Source organism: Lynx canadensis, chromosome D1, assembly GCF_007474595.2.
Source record: "Lynx canadensis isolate LIC74 chromosome D1, mLynCan4.pri.v2, whole genome shotgun sequence".
In the NCBI taxonomy this organism is placed as follows: domain Eukaryota; kingdom Metazoa; phylum Chordata; class Mammalia; order Carnivora; family Felidae; genus Lynx; species Lynx canadensis.
The window spans coordinates 44,882,723-44,906,829 of record NC_044312.2 but is presented as its reverse complement, the minus strand read 5'-3'; the positions used below and the strand labels follow the sequence as shown (position 1 = coordinate 44,906,829).

Here is a 24,107-nt window from a genome sequence, read left to right as displayed (position 1 = left end):
GGCAGTGGGCAACTGTGGAGAGCAAGCTCCCTGGCCAGACAGGAAGTACTACAATTTGTTTCCAGAGTCATTCATTTAGGTCTCATGACAGTTCTTCACAGTGGGGAGAAATAACTCCTGGTTTATGTTTTTTTAAATCTTTTAGACTAAAGCGGCTTGGTGATCCTGCCAGGCTAGCAGTTCAGTGACATCCTGAAAGATCCGACGTAAAATGAGGGAGTTGGGTTACAAGATCTGTGGAGTGTACTTGTGACTGACCTGTCAGAGTTCTGGGTCTTTTAGCCACACCTTCCGGCAGGAGTGACACTCAGCTGATTCTAATCACTCCTGCAATGGCACCATTACCAAAGCTGTGGCATTTCCTATCCTGTACTCCATTTGCTCCCTCCCCTCCCACCCCCCAATTAGGACATTTGGGTGAAAGACTGTGGAAAAGCCATTTCAAAACAAGCATCATGACATGGTTCTCTTCCGGTTTCATGGCTCTGTTCTCTCCTTAGCTGCTGTGCATTTGCCCCCAAGATAAGAGCTCTCCAAGCACATTTTTTGGATGGCAAGCCATTCCTGTGCTCCTTTGCTTTCCTTTGAACTTTTCTTCCCTCAGAACTAGGCTGCAAATAGCAAACCAGGTAGCTGAGGAAAGACCATAAGCTAGATTCAGGCTAGAGTAACTTCAGATGAAAAGAATATTAGCAAATAGGTAGATCATCCTTGCCTACTGTCCCTCCTCTCCCCCCAAATTATGAGACTCTGTAAGAACCCATCTGGCCCAACCTGATAATCCATCTGTCTCAGATACCTTGAGTCTATCCAGAAGGATGCCTGGCTTTATCCTGACAAGCTGGCTCTCCTTCCCTCCAGAGAGAATGGCTGGGGTTGTGCTATGTGGCTCCTCCCAGCAGCCACACTGCGCCATGGAAACCTGTTTTCCGCAGTAACCCTCAAAGCATCTCTGGTGATGCTTTGATAATCTTACTGCCCTCAAGTTGCTACACTACAGAACACCTTATCCTGAAGAACAGGAAGGGAGGTTACTCAAGTCTGTAAAAGCTGTATGTGACCACAGAGTTCTCAGAATTCAGGCACGGAATGGCATTCCAGAAAGCACAGAGTTAGATTTCTCTAGGTCTCCATTCCCTTGCTATTCAATGTAGGTTCATACTCTGCTCATATTAAGTGGCAAAACTAATTAAATTGATTGGGAAATGGGGCACCTGGGTGACTCAGTCGGTTAAGTGTCCAACTCTTGATTCCAGCTCAGGTCATGATCTCCCATTTGTGAGATCCAGCTCTGCAGTGGGCTCTGTGCTGACAGCCTGGAGCCAGCTTGGGATTCTCTCTCCCTCTCTCTCTACTCCTCCCCCTGCTCATGCTTTCTCTTTCAAACTAAATCAATACACTTTAAAAAATAAATAAATAAAATAATTGGGAATTGCTTTTTGCAAACAGAAACACGAAATCCACATGTTTCCCTCCTAGGGCTGTTCTATTAGATGAGTCCTTATAAAGTTACCTTATTTGCTTTCACCAATAAGAGAGCAGTAGGGAGTTATTCATTAGTTTATATGGCTCTTAATTATTGCTCTGAAGAAATACTTCAATGACTTCAAGATAGGGTACCAAAGACTCTGCTGGAGGAAAGGTATGGTAATTTTTCTTAGATTGATGCAAATAATATATCTTCGAAAAAGCCCTGTAAGAGATAACAATAGAATTTATCATCCAAAAAGGGACCCTTGAGAGTGAAAGGGGGGGGGGGGCTATTAAATAATTACAACAAGCCCCAGGAACAAGCCAGGGTTGTCCAAAAGAATGTTTATTCCTGAAGCAGAGGATGAGATCCACAAGAAAGAGGGACATTTGAAAATTCTCCTAAATCACCATTTTAATATATAGTTCTGCCAAGTGAAGGCTGTGCTAATTTCTTGTTGAATGCAAAGAGCCCCCCTTTTATCTACTAGGCTTGTCTGAAGCCTGTGCTAACTTGCAATGTGAGTTATATCCAGTATTGACTCAGGACAGAGCAAGTGTCTGGAAGCAGGCAACCATTTTCAAACTATGTGGAGAGAGGCCAGGATGGATTCTGTATGGAAAGTGCTTCAAATGAATACACTTCAGTCCATGAGAATTTTGATGTCGGACTTTTTACCCAGAAAGAAAAACTATGATAGGATATCTACAGATTATCATCAGAAATTGATTGCAGGTGAGTTTTTGAATCCACCACTTAGTTTGGACCAAAACAAGCAGATCATTACCCAAATCATTTTCAGCAGATTTATTACCATCTAAACTTCTATGCTTTCGCTGAACACATTTGACTTGCATTAGACAGATAGGGAAGGCTGAGTTAGGATTTATTTTCCTCCTAACCCACCCAACATGGATGAGTATAAATGAGCTTTGGAATAGCCAAAAGGTAAGCATCGGAGAACACTGAGCGAAATAATTCAGTATGACTCAGAGTTTTAACTTCCTTGTACTGAGTGCCTACAATGCACCAAGCCCTTTATCTTAGTTAATTTATTTAACCTTCACGACCACCCTGTTAGTGGGTGTCTCCATTTTATCATGAGGGAAATGGGACTCAGAGAATCTTTTAAATGTTGATTTATGTTTGAGAGGGTGGAAGCAGGGGAGGGGCAGAGAGAGAGGGAGACAGAGGATCGGAAGCAGGCTGTGCGCTGTCAGCACAGAGCCCAAAGCGGGGCTAAAACTCACAAACCAGGAGATCATGACCAGAGCCCAAGTCAGATGCTCAACTGACTGAGCCACCCAGGCACCCCATGGGCTCAGAGAATTTAAATAATTTACCCAAAGTGACAGAATGAAAATTGTAACTCATAATTCCTAAATCCCTGCTTTTCCTACTCTTCACACTCCTGTAGCATGTGGTAAAATCCAGATCCAGACTTCTTGGCCTTGTTTCTGCCATAAAACAAGGAGTCTACTTCTGTTGCTCTCAGAGGAGGCAATAGTTTGATAATACTAAGGATCTTCTGGGAGTGAGCCCCCAACCCACAACAAGTGGGGACACAGGGACTGGTATGGTCTAGCTCAGAGGATAACCCAAGAAAATTTCTGATGGAGTGTCAGTCAAGGAGTATTTATGTGCAAAGCACCGTGACAGAATTTGTTTTCAGGGGCAAGGGCAGGAGTGGGGTCTCAGATTTATCAACGAGAATGTCCCCACCATCAATATGTTTGGCCTCTGCTGGCCATCAGTCAGCAGGTATACATGTCGGCCTCTACCTTCCCCCAGATCCCTTCACTGGCTCCTTCCTTCTTTGCTGCCCACTACCCAAGTGTGCTAGTCCCTACCAATGGGACTCTGCCTTTCCTTGCTTGAGCTCATCCACCTCTCTGGCAATGGAGCAAACAAGGCTATCGCTTCAACTCTGGAATCAGGCCAACTTAACTTGGTTTCACACTCAAATTTCACCACCAACCAGTTATAGGACTTCAGTAAAGAAATGTAGTTTTTGTAAACCTGTCCCTTGGTGTGTATAACCTGATGAGGATAATAATTTCTACCTCCTGAAGTGTTTAGGAACCCTAAATGAAATAAGGCAGTGAAGTACCTTAGCCTAGTGTTTGGCCCAGGATGTTCACTGAAAAGCAAATGTTGGTTGAACTATCAAATGTCTGCTGATGGCTTCTAGATCTGTGTTTAAAACCCCAACCTCACTCGTGCATTCCATTCGCTGTTCCAACTGCCTTTTGGGCATTTCTACCAGGATCCCTGGCAGACATTTCAAGAGCAGCCTGTGCAAAACCGAACACATTATCTACCCTAACAGACTTGTTCCTTTTCCTGTATTCCTGGTTTTAGTCAGTGGTTCCACCCTCACCAAAGTCTACCAAGCCTGAAAACTCAGTCACACTTGACTCCTCCTTCTGAATTACCCACACATCGCATCATCTGAGTCCTCTGATTCTATCTCAGACAAATTCCTGCGTGCATTTCCTATACTCTGTGAAAGTACTATGAGGACATAGAGGTGAATATCTATTTCAGCATTACTGCGGGCAAAGGATTTTTATGCATACTGCAAAGGGCAGAAATCATAAAAGGAAAAACATTTTAAATGTAGACATATTAAAAATTACCAGAGGCAAGACAAATGGTAAATGCAAACTGAGGGAAAAATTGGAACATTTACAACAGGCAAAAAGGGAATATATTTTATATATAAAAAGCTCTTATAAATTATTTTAATACATCCAAGTAGATAAAGGGACAGAGCTATAAATAAGCAACCACCACACAAGAAAAATAGAAAGGCCAGTAATAATGCAAAAAAAATTTTTTTTTCCCTAGCAATAGAAGTAGGAAAATTAAACAATGAGATACCATTTTTCACTCTTCAGACAGACAAATATGTTTTAATACTAAAAATACCAGTCTTCATGAAGATGCAAAGAAATGGACACTATCATGTGATCGTGGTGGTACTATAAGAAAAAGCTGTTGGAGGGAAATTTGGTTACATGTATCAAAAACCTTAAAAACGTATGTGCCTTTTGACCTAATGATTCCATTTGTATGAATTTATAATAACAAAATCACTAGAGATTTGTACATATTTAACTTCACGAATGCATATTATACTGTTGTTTGTCACAGAAAAAAATGAGAACTTCCTAAATATGCATCAGGTTAAATATCACAATGGTAGGGGTCCCTGGCTGGCTCAGTGGGGGAAGCATGTGATTCTCAATCTCAGGGTTATGAATTTGGGCATAGAGATTACTTAAATAAGTAAAACTTAAAAACTTTATCATAAAGGTATAAATATATAATGACACATCATACAATCTTTATAAATGAGGTGAAAGAAAAAATACTGAATGACTTAGAAAGATGTTCATAATATTTTTCACAAAATCTGAAATTGGAAAAAAAATTATAAAATATTATAATACCCCATTTGGCATAATACACATACAAAAACTATGGAAAGGTATAGATCTCTGGATCATGAGGTTACTGCTTTGCTATATTATATTTTTCTACTTTTGTATATTTTCTATTTTATTTTTACTGGGAACATTATTGATTTCAAAGCGAGAAAACAAATTTTAAAAGAAATGACTACACACTGAACGGGTCTTGGCGAAAGACTCCCAGCTCCAGTTCCAGGTTTCAGCAGCAATCTTTGTGTAATAACTTTTTCTAGGCCTCTCCACCAGATGCTCTGAATCAGTGTTTTAGGTTTCAGTATTTTTGCAGCCAACCTTTCTCATCCTGATGCCACTGATCTTATCAGTGCCAAGATGTTTGCCCTCCCAAAGTAACCTATGCACCGTTTCGCGGGTGGCTGACACTCGAGAACCTCAGACGAGGTCCCCATGCTATCCTGGAGCAGCAGCCACACCCCACACACCACCACAGCAGCCCAGGCTCGGCTCACAAGGCCCTGATGGAAGGCATCCCCACAAGCTCCAAGTGCCTGCAAGGAAACATCATCTTTCCCCCAAAGAGATGGCCCTCCCAAACCTTGATACCGTCTTCGTCTCCTTCCTGCTGGTGTCCTGCTTTTCCACCCAGACACCTTTGCTGATTCTTCCCTCCAAAATCCCTCCCATTCACCCTGTGCTTTTCATTTCAGTGTCTCATGACAGCTCATCAGCAGCTGCTTCCTAAGGAAATCTCCCTGGCTCTGTTTCCCCTACTTAGACCTATCTTACCACTCTGAGATGGATCGCCTTCAAAGCTACATTTTTTCAGTAGGACACTCTATTCCCAACCTCTGAAATTATTTTATGTTTGAGAGGAATAAATTCTGTCTTATTTAATCTTTCTTGAGTTGTTTTCTGTTTCATGCAACCAAACCACATCTTAAGTGATAAACCTCCTAGAGTCCAACAAGGTCATTTCCCTCTGTAGCACACCCACATAACAGCGGTTTATACGTAGGTCATTTCACTGCTCTGTGTCGTAACTGAATTATTTTCGTAGATTTCCTCCCAATCTATTGTACCAATCAGCACCTGGCACAGTACTTGCCATGTCACACCTGAAGGCTCCAATGGATTTGTGTCCTCTTTCAGACCGGGCTGCATTTTGTGTCCTGACTTAAGCAGACAGTAAATGTTTTAATGACAATGGAAAATATGAACCACGTGAGACCATGCCTTATGCCCGTGCCAACCACTCTGAGCCCTGGATGCAGTAAGCTGCTTGTTTTTCCTACAAGGAACTTGAGCATTGCGGCTGGCTTCCACAGAAAGCAAAGGAGAGGGAGGCATCCCCGCACCATGAGACTATAAGTTTTAAGAGCTGTGTTCCATTTTTGACTCTCCCACGAACTCCCAGGTCAGCCTGGTTGTTTTACCCCACACCATCAGACCCCTCTTAAATACCTTCTCTAAATTGATAAGACCTTTTCAAAGATAATCTGGCCATATGCATTAAAAGTGAGTCCTGAAAATAGGCATAATTATCTAACAAATAGTAAATGCCCTTTTATCAATCGTTCCTTTTTTAGGAATCCATCCTAAAAAATAATCAGTGTTTCAAAGATTTATGCAAAAGATTTTTAGTAGCAACCCAAGTACCAATCAATAGAAAATTGGTTAAAAAGACAATGTCATATCCAAAAATTTTAATTGAATTTAGTATTTTATAGCCATTAAATATCACATTTGTAAAAATATTTAGTGCCATGTGATGTTTAGGATATAATCTGGAAAAAAGCAAACATGAAATTACACATGAAACACATCTATGCTGTCAGTATTATCATCTGTTTGCCCACAACCCTCTGGAGAACTTCCCAGGTATAATCTGAAACCAGCCCCATACGTGGAGGACAGGAAGAGAGGAACAGAGTTAGGCCTCTCCAGGTTGATAGGTAGCATTTTTAATAAGCAAAGGGAACTTAAGTATGACGCTTGCCTTGGGTGGCAGCAAGACGAGTAGATTCCCACACCTGTCCTCCAAATCTTAGAAGTTTATGAAGAGGTCCTAACTGGGCTTAGTCAGGTATACTGTGCAGTTCTCAACACAGTAAAACTATCTCAGGGTTATGTCCTTGGAGCACCCTCTGAGAGCAGGAAAGGCAAGTAGGACCCACATTCCCAGGCTGGGGTGGGGGAGATGGGGCTCCGAGTGCCCAGTGACGTTCCCATCATCCCAATTTTGCAAACATATGTGCATAATTATATGTATAGCTGGCAGGAACCTTGCCAAAATATAGACTTCATGGTGATTTTTCTTCTTTATACCTTCTCTAAATTCTCTACAATATACGTGTATTGACTTTAAAATCAGTGAAAATTAATGTATAATTATTTTGGAAATCTTTTAGGATTTACCACTTATTTTCGTTTACTCTTGGTATTTTGAAATTTTATAGTATTACCCCTTAAGTCACTAAGTAATCTCATGCCCTTCATTTTGCAGAAGCATTCTTGCATTATTTCTTTGATAACTTGATTTGCCTTTTTATTTGTGTTCAGTATCTTGAAGTTTTTTTAAAATCTAACCACCATTATGAAGACTTTTTTTTTAGGGTTTCATCCTTTTTTTCTCTTTATCTGACTTTCTAGAAAATTTGCTCAACTTGCTTCCCAAGTATTCCACTGAAAGTTTTTTATTAGCCATTCCTTTTTTTTTAAATGTGACATCTTTCAAAAACATAAATATACATCTTGATCAATAAGCTCTTTTTTGTTGATTTTTGCCAACAATATCATAGCAGCTCACCTTGGGGACAAAACTGACAAGTTTTTGCTGTTTTCTCCCTAGTTACCCAAGGGCCCTGTTTATTTCAGAAATTTTGGTTAGGAAGCAGTCAAAGAAAAGAAAATATGGGCAAAAAAGAAGGATGGGAGTAATAAAACCTCTTAGCTCTGGTCCATTTAGTCTCCACTGTAACCCATTAAAGAGGTTTGGTAATATCTTTCTTTTGATCAGGGTTTAGATCCCAGATCTTTGTCAGTTGCTAGCGACCTGGGTTAGAAGCCAGCCTCCCTCAGCCAGTTCACTTTGGAAGAGAGATATTTGGCTGGACAGTTGGGATCACCTTCCCCACGGAAGGCATTCTGTTACACAAACTGGCCCACGTTACAGGAATAGAGCCACAAGGATGACCAGAGGCCTCCCAGACATGTCTGTTGGGCTTCTTAAGGCTGGTAATTCCATGATAAAAAAAAAAAAAAAAAAAAAAAAAAAAAAAAAGGGAGGGGAGCATCCTTAGGTTGTTGGGTACCAGAAGGCTCAGGAAGATCAGAGCTACAGAAATTCAAAATTCCAGGCTCCAGGCTCATGGAATAAGTGTTTACAGCTGTAGGTAAGAGGGTCTTCTCCTCCACTGAAACAGTCTTGTTTAGTATTCCTGGTGACAGCCATTGCTGAGTGTTTTTTGCTACTGCTTCCTTCCTTCAATGAAATAATTATTTAACGAAGCCTTTGCTACTGACTCATTAAAGTTAAGGTACTCCGAGGTACTCAAATGCAGGCATTTAACCTTGATGAACACATACTCCAACACTCTTAGCCGTTCTGGAATAAAGTCTGTGCATCTCCAGTGAGCACTTCTTGGCTGTGCTGACCCAAGATCCTTTGGAGTGCAATAGTTCAATCAGCTGAATCATTCCTGAGTCACTCCATAGTACTTCAGTTTACTCTATGTTATATATTGTTTTGTTTTGTTTTGTTTTGTTTTAATAAAGGTTTTACAGTTCATTCATTCTCTTCCACTTAGGAACACTTTACACTGCTAGGAAGTTTTCTTGAGCCACTTTTAGAGCAGTTTCCTTGGAGAATAACCATCCGAAAGCAAGCTCCTGATGCTCCCCCATCTCCACCCCCACCAGGGTCATGGCCTCTCCAATACATGGCCAGGTCTTCCAGCTCCTGGTATGCAAGGCTGGCATTCTTTCCTGCTGATACAGACTCCTGAGGCTCAGCCCGGGGGATTAGACAGCCCCTTGCCCTCCAGAGAAAAGGGCCAAATAAATAATAATTGAAGATGAAAGGGATTTTCACAGTTTCAACTAAGGCTAAGAAGATTACATGTATTCTAACCCTAATCACAGTGGTAGCTTTATTGCCACCAGGGTTCACAGTGAGGTCACAAGTCACTGGCAGTAAATAGGGGCCTTGGAAGAATAAGTTATGTATCAACATGCATTGTCTGCTGTTTGCTAATTAGTCAGTGCTGCCTGGCATTTATTATACAGAGAAGTTAGCAAAACTAGGAAAAACAAGATTTGGAACACTGGGCCCACAAGCATTACTGAAAAGCCTGTAATTATGGGCCCCAGCAAGAGAAGTGACAGCCATCTTGGCTAAGAGAAGGAAATGTATATAGCAGACCCCTAGGACATACAAGCAGGGAGGCCAATGGGAACTCTTCACTTTGCATTCATGGCTCTTCAGACTCCACTGAAAAAGACAAATTATTTGGTCTAGTCTCAGCTCTACAACTCATTTGCAGTGTGACGGTGGGCAGTCCTTGGATCTCTCTGAGTCTCAGATATTTTAGCAGTAATAGTGATATTATCTACCCTCTGTAGTTATAAAAATCAAACTGGATAAATGGGTGAGCAATTATTTAGGAAATTAAAGAGATTACTATACAAAAGTGAGTCATGATTTCTCAGTACTCCTGTTGCCCCCACTATAAGACCAAAGGAAATCTTCTATAAGACTAAATACCAATACTCTACTACAAGACCTTTATTTGGAGCTAAAAGAACTTTATTGCCCATTCAATAAAACTAAAAGACCAAAAGAATTCAACCTCCTCTAAGAAAGCATCACTGAACATTGCCAACTAGAGTGATTCTCTAGCCACTCCAAGAGTCTATAACACATGCTACTGTTGCATTAAGCAGGCCTGAGTTCAAATTGTGACTCTCCACTCAGTATCCATATGATCTTGGGGAAGCTACTTAGCAATGTATCTTGGAGTTTTTGTGTCTGTATCCAGTATGTAATGCCACCCCATTCTTTCTTATGGCTGAATCGTACCATTATCCCCTTTTATTGAAGGAACTCAGGCTGAGAGGCTAAGTTCCTCCTCCAAAGACACACTACATGTAAATACTGGAATTGGGATTTAAACGCAGAACCATCCAGGTCTGAGGTATTCATGCTTACCGTAAAGCAATGATGCATTATCAAAAGTTCAGAGCACATAGTAGATATATGTTAAGTGCAGGCATAGGATACTTGTTAAGAGGTGGACCCTGGAGCCAAACTGCCTGGATTCATTCTGGCAAGAAACTTAGTCTCTTTGTGCCTCGGTTTCTTCCCCTGTAAAATGGAGATATAGTGCAACTTTGTTAGGTTATTCTGTGTACTGAGTTAATGCATATAAATGTTTAGAGTAAGTGTTTAACAGCAATAATTTTCTGAACTTGTGCTCACCAATCTGTACTATACATATATTACTGTCTCCTTTATGAAGGAGAAAAATGTAGTCACTAAAAGGAAATAATTCTTTCTTTAACCACACTGAGACAAATAGAGATTCTTTTTAAGTTTTTTAAATTATACATTCATTCAAGTACATTTTCAAGAAGTGTGGCAAATACAGAAAGTAGAAAAAAGAAATCATTCATAATTTCATCAGCTAACAACAATCACTGCCAACATTTTACCGCATTGTATCTTATTACTTATTTCTATATTTATTTCTCTGGAATGTATTTGTGTATGTGTAGATATGTAAATACAATTACAGTGATATCATATAGGTGCCTTGATTTCTTAATTTTAATCGTTTACGTAATTGGGATTTCCTTTGTTTCAAACATGAAACATATTTCTTCCAAATAGTCATCGTCCATTGTCCCTTAAGAACGTACTTAAGATAAAGCCCAGAAAATTATCAGTTGTGAACTCAAATAGAGCTTTTTAGGCATAACATCACTAGACTTAATGAGTTTTTTCCTATTTTTAACACATTATGTATGAAGTGATATATCCCAGGAAGTGGCATGTTAAGAAAATATCATTTCCTTTTTCAAAAGATAATAAAACATCTGTGTTTCTTTTTTTTTTCCATAGTGAAACAGAGGGTAATAAAAATAGTCTTCTTGAGCTATATAAATTATCTTTCATATATTTTGGGAGTTCATCCAAAATGCAAATTTCACAAAAAATCAATGTGGTCTTTGAACATAATTTCTAGCATGTGCAAATTTTCTATATCTAATTATACTTAGCACTTAACACTTCTTATCTTAAGAGCATCAAAGCATTTCACACATCTCAATAAAGACTCAAAGTTTTTTTTCAATTTAATTAAAGATTTAATCTGGAGTGATATTCAACAAAGAAATTCTATAAAAATATCCTTTATATGATGCTACATGTAATACATGGTTAGACTCAATTTCTAGAGCACTAAAATGAATACTCTATTTCAAGATGAATATTATAGCAAATGGAACCAAACAAACCCATTTATTCTCATTTTTTACCTATGATAATTTCTATTAAAATGAAATAGATTCAAATAGCTTTATCAAGTATAGTCAATTAGATAAATAAATAGGTTTAAAAACTTTACTAAATCCTCATGCTTTTCTGTCTTCCATTTAAAATACATTCCTCTGGGGCATCTGGGTGGCTCAGTTGGTTAAGCTTCCAACTTCGACTCAGGTCATGATCTCATGGTTTGTGATCTCTGTGATCTCAGAGCCCTGTGTTGGGCTCTGAGCTGACAGCTCAGAGCCTGGAGCCTGCTTCAGAGTCTTTGTCTTCCCCTCTCTCTGCCCTCCCCCATTCATGCTCTGTCTCTCTCTGTCTCTCAAAGATGAATAAATGTTAAAAAAATAATAATAAAATAAAAATACATTTCCCCTGTTGAGCTGCCATCTTGCGTCCTGGCTCATGTGCACCTAATCGTGGCTAGTCTGCCCTAGGCCCCCTAAGCGCCAACCCTAGTCCCCCGCGGTCCTATTTCTGCTCCAACCAGATGAACAAAACTATCACGAACCAAGAGAAATTCATCAAATTCAAGCACTAGTGTGCATCGGTGGAAAAGGAACCAAAAGAACAAAGTGGCTCATAGAACGGCTACAGAAGATGATAAAAAACTTCAGTTCTCCTTAAAGTTAGGGGTAAACAATACCTCTCGTATTGAAGAAGCAAATAGATTCACAAACCAAGGAACAGTGATCCACTTCAACAAGCCTAAAGTTAATGCATCCTTGGCAGTGAATACTTTGACCATTCTAGGTCATGCTGAGAGGAAATGGCTGACAGAAATGCTACCCGGGATCTTAAATCAACTCGGTGCAGACAGTCTGACTAGTTTAAGACTGGCTGAAGCTCTGCCCACACAATCCGTTGATGGAAAAGGACCACTTGCCACCTGAGAGAAGGAGGAGGAGGAAATTCCAGATCTTGTGAAGAATTTTGATGAAGCTTCCAAAATTGAAGCAAACTGAATGGAGTCATGTTCTGAAGAAGACAGAACTTGAAGAAGTTCTGGGGAGCTGCTATTTTATACTAAGATTGCTTTTTAAAATTTTGTTCATGGATCTCTAATACTTTTAAGCCCAAGCCCCTGGGACACTGCAGCTCTTTTCAGTTTTTGCTTAGACACAATTCATTCTTTGTAGCTAATTAAGCTGAAGAAGCCTGGGAATAAAGTTTGAAACAAGATTAATAAAGTTCTTTGCCTAGTGAAAATAATAATAAATTAATAAATAAATAAATAAATAAATTTTCCCCCTGTCATTTTTTAAAAATAGTTTTCAGCCCTCTGTGGTTACTATTTTGGATATCTAATTGCTCTTTCTCAGCCAACATCTCTAAGATATGCCTGGAAAGTGGCAGTGGACATCATCCCAATTGGACAGTGATATGTACTTCTAGAGTCAGAAAGAGAAACTACCTATGCAGCCATCTAGGAAGGGAAGAATGTACAGATCTCATAAAGAGAATTAGTATTTATATTCTTTCTTAGGTCATTCAAAGAGCATCTAATCTGGAGTGTTTATGCTAAGGAGTATCTGTTAGAATTTCAATATAATCTTGGAAAATTAAAATGTAGCCATTAGCATGTTTACCTGGAAAGGAAGTTAGGAACTTAGAAAGCTGGAACAGAAAGAAGTAAAATAGAAAATGAGGTAGGGAAGGAAAGAAGGTGAAAGAATAGAGGACAGGTAAGAGAGAGGAAAGAAAGAAAAAAGTGGAAAAGAGGAAGCATTCGCTATACTACTCTGTGCCAAGACTTTTGCTAGCCTTGTATCATTTAATTATTATTCTAACCTTGAATAATGGTATTACCCACATTTTTATAAAGGAGAAATTGAGGTTCACAGGATAGCTTCATTTCATAATTAACACAACCTGTAAGTAATTGAGTTGGAGATTAAACCCAATAGTATCTGACCTCAAAGCCTCTATTTTTTTCCAATATATCACATTACCATTCTAGAAATTGCCTGAATGCTATATGAGCTTATGTCCGATTTATGGAAGTAGCTCAATCTAGCTTTTTTCTAGCACACTGAAGAGTGTCTGATACACAGCAGACATTCAGAAAACATTTGTTGACTGAATCAGTGAATGAATAAATGATTCCTGAAATCAGAAAAAAGAAATAGGAAAATGAGCTTCTGTTGTTATGAAGGAAATGAAAGGAGGCAGACACCAGAAGATGAGAACAATCCTTAGCTCTATTTTGACCTTGGAAAGAAAGTACGACTGTTTGAATTTAGCTGAAGACATGAATTCAGAATGAGTATCGCCAAGAAGAAGAGTTTGGGCTCAGATGATCTGTAAGATAGAAAAAGCAAACAAACAAAAAACAGGAGTCAAGTTTAAAACAGAGACTAATCTGTTGATTTTTTTTTTGTTCTAGGGAAATTCAAAGGTGTGGTCATAGATTCTGAGGCCTTAGGGGATCATCACAGACCACATTCCTACTACAAGATTAACCCTCAAAGAAACATGAATTGCAAGGGCTTCTTCAGACCTTAGCCTGCCTCCAAACTCCTATCTGACATATGTTGAGGCCTCACCACTTGGGCAGAGCTGAATCTCCCAGTATGCAGCCTGATACATCAAATGCTTTACTGGAAACTCAAGCATTCAACATTAAAACTTACTTTACTCAAAGAGGTAACAGGAAGGCAGCATGTGATGCTATGTTAAAGGAAGTGATGCTGTGTTAAAGACTGTTGATGTTAATGGAAAATCCATTTGGCAACTCTACTGATTACAATGTTTGACATAGCAAGTAGCAGAAAATCCAACTAAAACAACCTTTGACAATAAAAGGAATGTTAGCTAACATAGTTGAAAAGTCGAGTCATGTGGTGAAACTTGATCATGAAACTTGAAGAAGGATGTCAAGAATTCCATTTTGTTGGTTTTCCTACTCTATCTTCCACAGTATTGGCTTCTATGCAGAAATTAGTTAGCTATTGACCAAAGTTTTCAGCCCCTTCTCCTTTAGACACAACTACCCTGTATGTATTCCCTACCCTCCTTACAGTTAGGTCTGGCCATGTGACTGAGTTCTGGCTAAGAAGAGGTGGGCAAAACTGACATGTCTACTTCTACGCACAGCCCATGCATGATTCTCCATGCTTTCTCCTCCCACAAGCTAATGGAGAAAAGCTTCAAAATCTTAGGAGCCATCTGTGGAAGATGGAAAGCCTGGGTTGGTGCAATCTGAAGGAAAGATACCTGCTAATGAAGAATACTCATTTTGGGCTTCATGGGAAAGGGAAATAAATTCTAATGTTCAAGCCATTGTATTACTTTATTGATTTACTCTAAAATATTGATACCAGAAGCAGAAGGAGTCACCAAGGATGACCTAAACTTTATAAAGTTGGTTTAGCTGTTTAGTTTTAGTTAAGTTAGTTGTTGATAGAACACACTTGAAAACTGGTGATCCATATTATGTGATAAAAAACATTTGATGAAACAAATGCTTCAGTAATTTGAAAGGTATGTTATGATCCTGTAGCACTCAGAGAAGTGGTTGAAAAGATCCTTAATCTTAGTATGTGTTGCAACCCTTTGTTGCTTTTCACAAGTTACTGCAAGAAAGAGATCAGTTTAAATACTTATTTCTCAATTAGAAATCAAAGGTAATTTATTGATTCCAGAATTTAGGGCCCCAAAAGACTGAAAAAGATACTTATTATAGACCTCAAATAGCAAAAAGTAAGATTGAAAGCAGCTTAACACAACAGTAGCCTAGTAATGGGTGACATTCCTACAGATTCCTTCAGATGGTTTCCAGGCTTTGTTAAGTTGAGAATAAGAGATACGTAGATGAGAAAGCACAAAACTGAATCAGGCTTTAGACTGGTGTCTAGAAAAGAATGTTGGTGTATCTACAGTCAGATGAAACTGACTGGATGCAAGTAGATCTACTTATTTTTGAGGAAATTGAATTGCTGAAGAGGCCATGAACCGATACTAAAAATGTCTGGAACACTCATGTCTCAAACATATACAGGCCCCCAAGTCTCATGAACAGAAGTATGAAAGTTGTGCAACCTTGAAGAAAGGACTTTTCCCCCAAACGAACTTGCTGAAAGATAGTGGAGGATAATTAATAGGAAGGGAACCCCCAGGAGAGGAGTCGGGACATGCAAAAAACAAAAGATGAAATGTTTTCAGAAAGTAGAATAAACATCAAATCAAGGAATCTCCTCCATTTGTTAGCAAGGAGGGACTGCACAATGCCTGCCTGGCAGAATGTACATCATTGGCAAGGACTGCACACACTACAGTAGAATCCCACTCTTTTCTTTGTCAGAATGCAAGTTTTAATTGCAATTATCCTATCCCTGCTCCAATACCTTCTACTGGGTGGGCATGGGAGAGCAAAAATATTATTTTTTTGCTTTATATGCTGCAAAATTATTAGAGGTGGAGTTTAGATTTGATAGTGAGAAAAAAGCGTCACCTGAAGATCATAAATACCTGGATGGCTGTGTCTCTCGACATGGAATAAATGTATTTTTTAATGTGAGAGGAAGAGTAAATGGTTATTTGGTGCCCATAAATGTACAACGTGGTAGAAGTTGGTGAGCCATTCACCAAAATCATTTCCTGTTTTTCCCTGAGATTACAGCTTGACTATTATTTTCCACTGGGCTTTCAGTCAGATATAACCATGTGACCTACAAACATAGGGTAATGTTACAGATGTGAGCAACAACTTCCAGAGTTGACTCATAAAATTACCTACACATAATCCTTCATATTCTTTCTCTTTCCACAGCTTGATGGAAAAAAGCACAGAAATTTTGCAAGCTATATGTCGAAAATGGAAGAGCCACCAGATGTAAGGAGCTCAGGCACTTCAACTTCTGACTGGAATGGAGTAAAGGGATCAGATTTACTCTCCTTCCTGAAACTATCAATACACGACAAAATACTTAAAACAATGGTTTATAAGGCATATAAAAACCATATGTATGTGTGTATGTGTGTGTGTGTGTGTGTGTGTATAATCATTATGTTGTACACCTTAAACTAACATAGTGTTACATGTCAATTGTATCTCAATAAAACTGGAGAAAGGGATAATAAAAAGATCAGAGCTTCTAGGTGAAAACTACACTAGATGACATTAAAAAAAAAATAAGTTTATTTTGAGAGAGAGAGTGAGGAGGGGATGGGCAGAAAGAGAGGAAGAGTGAGAATCCCAAGCAGCTCCACGCTGTCAGCACAGAGCCCAACATGGGCCTCAGTCTCACGAACTGTGAGATCATGAGCTGAGCTGAAATCAAGAGTAAGATGTTTAACCAGCTGAACCACCTAGGCACCCCCACACTAGATGATATTAACAACCAATTTCAGGAGAATGTATTAGTGAATTTGAGTCCATAGCAATAGAAACTAACCTAAATGAAAACAGAGAGAAAAAAATTGAAATAAATAGGAATGTAAAATACAGCAAATGCTGTGGAAAATAGTTTAGCAGTTTCTTAAAACTTTAAACATACACCACCCACACGATCCAACTGCTCCTAGATCTTTACCCGTGAGAAATGAAAGCATATGTCCATCAAAGACCTATATGTGGATGTACATACCAGCTTTACTTGTAATAGCTCAAAACAGGGAACAACCCAAATGTCCATCAACCACTGAATAGGTAAACTGCGGCATATATCCCTACAATGGTATATTACTCAGCAATAAGAAGGAATTAAATATGGATACATGCAATAACATGTGTGTGCCATATATATATGCCATATATATATATAGCATACTATATACACATATAACATATATATACACATACACATATATGTATATATATTACATATACATATACATATAAATATACATATATATTATGTATATATGTATATAAATTCTAGAAAATACAAACTAATGCATAGTAATCAAAAACAGAATAGTGGTTGCCTAGGGAGAGGAAGAGAGAATGAGAATGGCTTGACAGGAAGAATTACAAAAGAGAACAAGGAATCTTTTAGGGGTGATGAATATGTTAATTTTCTTGATGTGGTGATAGTTTTATAAGTATATACATATATCAAACTTATCTACTTCTGAGGAACCTGGGTGACACAGTCGGTTAAGTGTCCCAACTCTTGATTTCGGCTCAGCTCATGATCTCACGGACATGAGATCAAGCCCTAAATTAGGCTCTGTGCAGGATGTGAAGCCTGCTTAAGATTCTCTCTCTCTCTCTCTCTCTCTCTCTCTCTCTCTCTCTCTTCTCTGTGCCTCTCTCCTACTCATGCTCTCTCTTGCCCTTTCTCTCTCCAAACAAAACAAGACAAAACAAAACAAAAGAAACAAAACAAAAGAACTTAAATAATTGTATACTTCAAATGCAGTTTATGATGATGTATATTAAATGATGTAAATGATGTAAATTTTAAAAAATGTTAAGGATCCTAATCTGTGAAAGTATGGAAAGCAATTAAAACACTTAGTCTTTATGTAAGTTATAAACAAACCGGTATTGTATTTGAGCCATTTCTGCCTGTTTGTATGTTATATCCTAACCAATATTGCTTCTAATTAGTGTTTGTCCCAAGACCTCATAGTCGCATGATATTAACTTGTAGTCAGTAAGACTATATGCTTTCTTATCCATGTCTGATGGGACAGAGTATCTTTTTTTTAGTAGCTTCCATTGAAGAAAGAAATTATATTTCCGAGAGCCTCCATCGTATTTTATGAGTTTAAATTGATTCATGCTATGCTACTCTTCATCTCAGGGTTTTGAGTTTGAGACCCATGTTAGGTATAGAGATTACTTAAAATAAGATAAAATCTTTAAAAAATCGATTTATGCTACAAGATCTAAGTGAGTGATGGTCAACACCATCATAGAAAATTGTGTAGATTATGCCTTGAACAGGGACATCCAATCAAAGGAAATAAAAATGAGAACTCAAACCCAGCATGTGCCCTGCTTACCAAATTATGCAATCTGATGGTGGGCTACATTCACCTGGAGAAACGGGCACCTTCTTCTAATTGCCCAGAGCTGACACACAACCTTGTGCAGACTCTGATGTTGGTGGTCAGAAAGATAGACTCTAATAGGAGAAGGGAAGGGAACTGAATGCTAGCTAGGGGCAAAGTGAACCAGAAAAAATGGAGTTATAATTGTTGGGATGGCTATCATTCATTTATTACATTTCTATATATCTTTTCCAACACCCTAGATGAAAGCAATCCCACTTAATTGAAATCTTACACAATTTTATCTTATAAAAAATCTTACATTGATTACAACTTTCTACATTGAATTATAATTAATTACATGCATGTAACAAATTAGGAATACAACCACAGAGAGAGCCAAGGTTGAAGGACTGTGAATCAAAACTCCTGTGGGACTGAATGGAGACAGCATTTTTTGGCCAACACAGGAAAAGCTGGTATAATTAGAAAGAGTTCCAGCAATATTTATATTTTGAGTGGAAAGTACTTAGGTGGCAAATGCTACTATGCCACCTCCTTTTCTCTCAAAACAAGAAATGAAATGAATGCTTGAGCATGCAGTGTGTTATATCCCACAACGACCAATAGTGAGAAAATGTTTTGATGGGTGCAGTGCCCCAGGAGTTTTCCTAGACACTTCCGAGATGCAGCAGAGAAGTCCTGTTAAATCCAGGAGCTCAAACATAGGAGTAAATGAATCATCTAGAGAAACAAATTAAAAATCAATGCTGCCGCTCACTCCTGTGCCCTGGTTTGTGTTTTTGTTTCTATCAGTTTGGTGTTATGTGATGGCTCAAAGCTATAACAGCATTATGTTAGTAGGTCTTGTTGAACTCAAGCTCAGCTGGTAGAACAACAGTTAGTTCAGGATGCAAGCAAACATGCTGGGAAGCTCATGTGTTTGCACCTACCAGCTTTTATGAGTTCACTGGCAGTATGTATGTTAGTACATATAAAGTGAAGGAATTTTTATTATATTGTCTTTTAAATTTTTTAGTATTGCATTTTATAATGTACCATGAATCAAATTGGCCTACTAAAATGTTTTGGTAGTTACAAAAATATTTCTATTAAAAATGAAATTAAGGGAAGCCTGGTTGGCTCAGTTATTTGAGCATCTGAGTCTTGAGTTCAGCTCAGGTCATGATCTCAGGGTCATGAGATTGAGCTCTGCATCAGGCTCTGTGCTGGAGCATGGAGCCTGTGTAAGATTCCACCCTCCCCCCAATCTCTGTCTGCCCCTCCCCTGCTCACACATAAGCGTGTGCTCTTTCTAAAAATTAATTAATAAATTAATTAATTAATTAAAATGAGAGTGATAGTGAAAAATAACCAAATAGTCTGGGCAGTTCAAAAGAACAACCAAGTACACAAAACATAAAACATAAAACAAGCAAATGCAAGTTTGTACTATTAAATTCAAAACTGGCATTTAAATTTCAATCACATCCTTTATCACATTTAATTATTATTCTAATTCTACCTAAATAAGTTCTAGATTTATGTATCTAGTCTCTAAATGTATTTTGATATTTTAGTTCCAAAAGCACTAGTATATCAGTGCTTTTATCCAGATTTATCCTTACACATATTTTAGTAATGTCATAAATAAATATAAGTTAAACCAGTACTAGGAATCCATAAAAATGTTTTCATTTTAAGGGAAGTCTACATTTTACTCAAGGTTGAGAAAAAATCTTATATAAAACTTTTCCTTAATTAAATGTGTAGAGGGCATGCTCTACATATCTGAGATTCTCAAGCTTGATAGGAAAAGTACTGGAAAAAATGGGATCAAGAAGAAAAAGGCAGAAGAGGGTTATGGGATGGAAATATACTACCTAGAAATTTCTCACACCTCAGACAATTTTTAAAAACCTTCCATGAATGAAGATATTATGCCTCTTGTTCCATCTTAGACATTAAGTGCCTTAAGGAAGTTTTCATACCTGATTCATCATTATCTTATACTCTATCTTATTTAGTATGTGTATTTAAATAAATACATCCCAAAATCTGTCAAAATTAAGGAAGTGGAAAGTTAGTCCATGATCACACATATTCCAATTCAACAAAACTTGCTGATTATGTACTGAGAACAGTTACTAGGCTAGGTGCTATGGATATACAAATGAAAATGATATAATACAACTCCATGAATAATCACTGCGAGATAGACATAGAAACTATAAAACAGTATGGTAAAAATAAGACATATATATGTTGGGGCGCATTAGTGACTCAGTTGGTTGAGCGTCTGTCTCTTGATTTTGGCTCAGGTCATGATCTGAGAGTCGAGGGATAGAGCGCCATATTGGGACCCACGAGTGTGGAATCTGCTTAAGACTCTGTCTCTCTCTCTCTCTTCCTCTGCCCCTCCCCTATTTTATATATATATATATATATATATATATATATATATATATACACATGTGTGTGTGTGTATATATATTCAGAAATATATATATTCAAAAATTGTTCAGAGGATAGAATAATTCATTTCAGAATGGTAGCAGTAGAGGGGGAAGGGTCAGGGAAACATGTACAGAGGAGATGGTTGGATTTAGTTTTTAAAAGCTGAAAGGACTTTCTTAAATGGTATGGAGCATGAAGATCATTCTAGGCATAGGGAGAGTGCATGCCCTAGGAAAACAAGGGCCAGATTTTATTTTTTTTTTTTATTTTTTTTTTTTATTTTTTTTATTTTTTTTCAACGTTTATTTATTTTTGGGACAGAGAGAGACAGAGCATGAACAGGGGAGGGGCAGAGAGAGAGGGAGACACAGAATTGGACGCAGGCTCCAGGCTCCGAGCTATCAGCCCAGAGCCCGATGCGGGGCTCGAACTCACGGACCGCGAGATCGTGACCTGGCTGAAGTCGGACGCTTAACCGACTGCGCCACCCAGGCGCCCCAAGGGCCAGATTTTAAAAAAATCTAACTATATGGAGTGGTAAATTCTATGACAGAATAAACTACTTAGAAAAGTAATACATTATGTTTACTTAGACTAAGTAGCATATTTGAATTCACCTAGTTGAATGTACTACATTTATTTAACTAAACTTATTTCTTCCTTAAACTAAAGAAGAGAATATTATATTTTAAAATGTTTGCATATAAACTACAGACATTACGATTTTACACTTCATCTGGTGTATTAGGGTTCTCCAGAGAACCAGTAGGAGACAGACAGATGGATGATAGATAGATGATTAATAGATAGATAGATAGATAGATAGATACATGGATACATAGATAGATAGATACATAGATAGATATTATAGGAATTGGCCCATTGATTATGGAGGCTAAGAAGTCCCACAGTCTGCTGTCTGCAAGCTGCCAACCCAGTAGAGCAAGTTGTATAATTCAGTATGAGTCTGAAGGCCTGAGAATAAGGGAAGCTAATGGTGTAAAACACACCATTAGTAAATGGAGCCAAACTAACTTTCCAATCATCAAATCAGGGATTAAGTGCCCTTGAAATTACTCATCAAAGCTTTCAACTGACTGCATTGAAACTGAGATGAATATATTTTAATAGAAATCTAGTAAGAAAAATTATTCTTACTAAAAAGTAATACTTGGGAAATACTAGATTTACTTAATCACGACAATCAGTGATACTTTTAGCTCTAAAAACTGGAACTATGAGCCTGAAAATTTGCAACATCTTGCCAAATGTAAGGACTTGCAAGTGAAAATCAAAGGAGATCATGGCTGAAAAACTGAAGCATTTCTCATTCAGCTTCTTCCATGAGTCAACCTGAGTCCCTTGCCCTCACTGGGGCTGTCTTCCCACCCTTTTGTGGTTTGAGTATCACCCTCATGACTTCCCCACAGGAAGACCCACTCTGTTTTTCTTCATTCTAGTTGTCACCTACTACTGACTCCTCTCTCTACCCAACATTACTGCCCCACTTGCGCTATCTCCCTCAAAAACCTTCAGCACTAATTCTATTCATTTTGTCTTTATTCCTGTTCCCATCAGCCACCTCCCGAAGTTCCAGACTCCCAGATCATTCGTTGTCTTCTAGACTCTCAACTGCTCTGTAGCTCTGTATCCCCTCCTGTGATACTGCTTCTTATTGAGGACTCAGCATTTGAAATCTTTCCAGGATATCCTCAGGAACTGGTCTCCATTATGTCATCCCCAAAGTCCTCTACTTTGTAACAGTGTCTCTCCACCTTCTGGAAACTGACTTTTGAGAAGGATCCTGCCTTCCCCATGGCTGTCTAACATACCACCATAATCATAAGATACTAATACATGGTTAGTAGTTGAGAGAAAAGATCATTTTACAGGGAGACTTCCAGGGTGGTTTGCTTCAATGTCCAGGTAAATGAGCTTTGTGATCATGTAATTTTCATGGGAGACACTATTTAACTTTCTTATGTATTTTATCCTGTAACTGTAACAGGAAAGACTGCAGAGAATCTTTGAGTTATCTCATTTCTCATTTCTCTGTGATTAAGAAAGTGGTCTTTGGTATCGTCCAAAGAGTCTACCTAGGTTTGTAGTTACTTCCAGAGGTTTGAATGCTGGCCCTTTGATCTCCTACCTGTGTGACTCTGTGTAAGATTCCTAACCCTTTGCAGCCTGAATTGTCTTATTTTTATAATGTAGAAGATATCTTTGAGAGTCTGAAAATTCAATGAGATAATCTACATGAAAATAGCTCAATAAAAAATATATGCTCAAAAAGACATTTGTTCTCCTCTTTTGGACTTAAATGTCTGAGACGTTTTTGTTTAGGAGAAGAGTGTCTATAACTTTACTTTGGGCATAATATCTCTATAGCTCTTACAAAAATAAATAGTAAAAAGGGAAGTCATCCTACTTTCAGATTGTTCTTTACCTCCACCTTATAATAAAAAACCTTTCAGATCTGTATATTCTTTTTCATTACCCAAAGCCTTTTTATATATTTTATATTATTTTCACAACTCTGCAACTATTAATTCATGTTTCCAGACAGAGACTGAATTTCAAAGAAATCCTTTTACATTGCTCCTCAAGGAAAATAATCTATTTCAGGGGTGACTGGGTGGCTCAGTGTGTTTAGCCTCTGACTCTTGATTTTGGCTCAGTTCATGATCTAGCTGTTGTGAGATCGAGCCCTGAGATTCTCTCCCTATGCTCCCACCCCCCATGCACATACTCTCTCTCAAAACAAAAACAAAAACAAAATACAAACAAAAAACAGTGAAGAAAATAATCTATTTTGATAAACTGTGTTTGGTGATTATATCTCTATACACAGGAAATTCCCAAATTCAAGAGATGATTCATAAAATTAGGGAAGATTTAATATAATGAAAGATAGTTTAACTTTCAAAAATTACTAGAGCAAAGGATCTCTACTTTCAAATGTAGTAGGCTGGGTCACACCTAGATTCCACTGGATTTTTTTTTTCAATATATGAAATTTATTGTCAAATTGGTTTCCATACAATGACTTCCACTGGATTTAAAAAATTAAGCCTAGAAAAAGTCAGATAAATTATATAAATCCTAATTTTGAAGACATCAAGATGCTGTGGGAACAAGGATTAGATTGAAATTTCAGAGAAGCTTGTGTCCTGGGTAAGTGAACTGATGATCTCCAGTCATTGTTCCCCACTAAGGCTATGGCCCATTCTTACCCCAGGCAGAGGATTGGGAGTGGCCCAGG

General features: G+C 38.2%; 1 protein-coding gene, 1 long non-coding RNA gene and 1 pseudogene across 3 annotated transcripts in view; 2 read left to right on the top strand and 1 right to left on the bottom strand.

Moving 5' to 3' along the window:
• The window catches only part of RAB38 (RAB38, member RAS oncogene family), a 136,794-nt gene that overhangs the window by 65,645 nt on the left and 47,042 nt on the right, over window positions 1–24,107 (bottom strand). For both annotated transcript variants that reach the window (XM_030332438.2, XM_032595055.1), the window contains exon 2: window positions 10,112–10,267. The gene's annotated coding sequence lies outside the window, so the exon portion shown is untranslated. The remainder of the gene's footprint in view (window positions 1–10,111; window positions 10,268–24,107) is intronic.
• LOC115525306 lies at window positions 463–12,650 on the top strand. The gene is made up of 3 exons (XR_003972344.1): window positions 463–474; window positions 3,663–3,666; window positions 12,566–12,650. It is a non-coding gene; the product is annotated as an uncharacterized LOC115525306 (long non-coding RNA).
• Window positions 11,937–12,411, top strand: LOC115525305 (annotated as a pseudogene).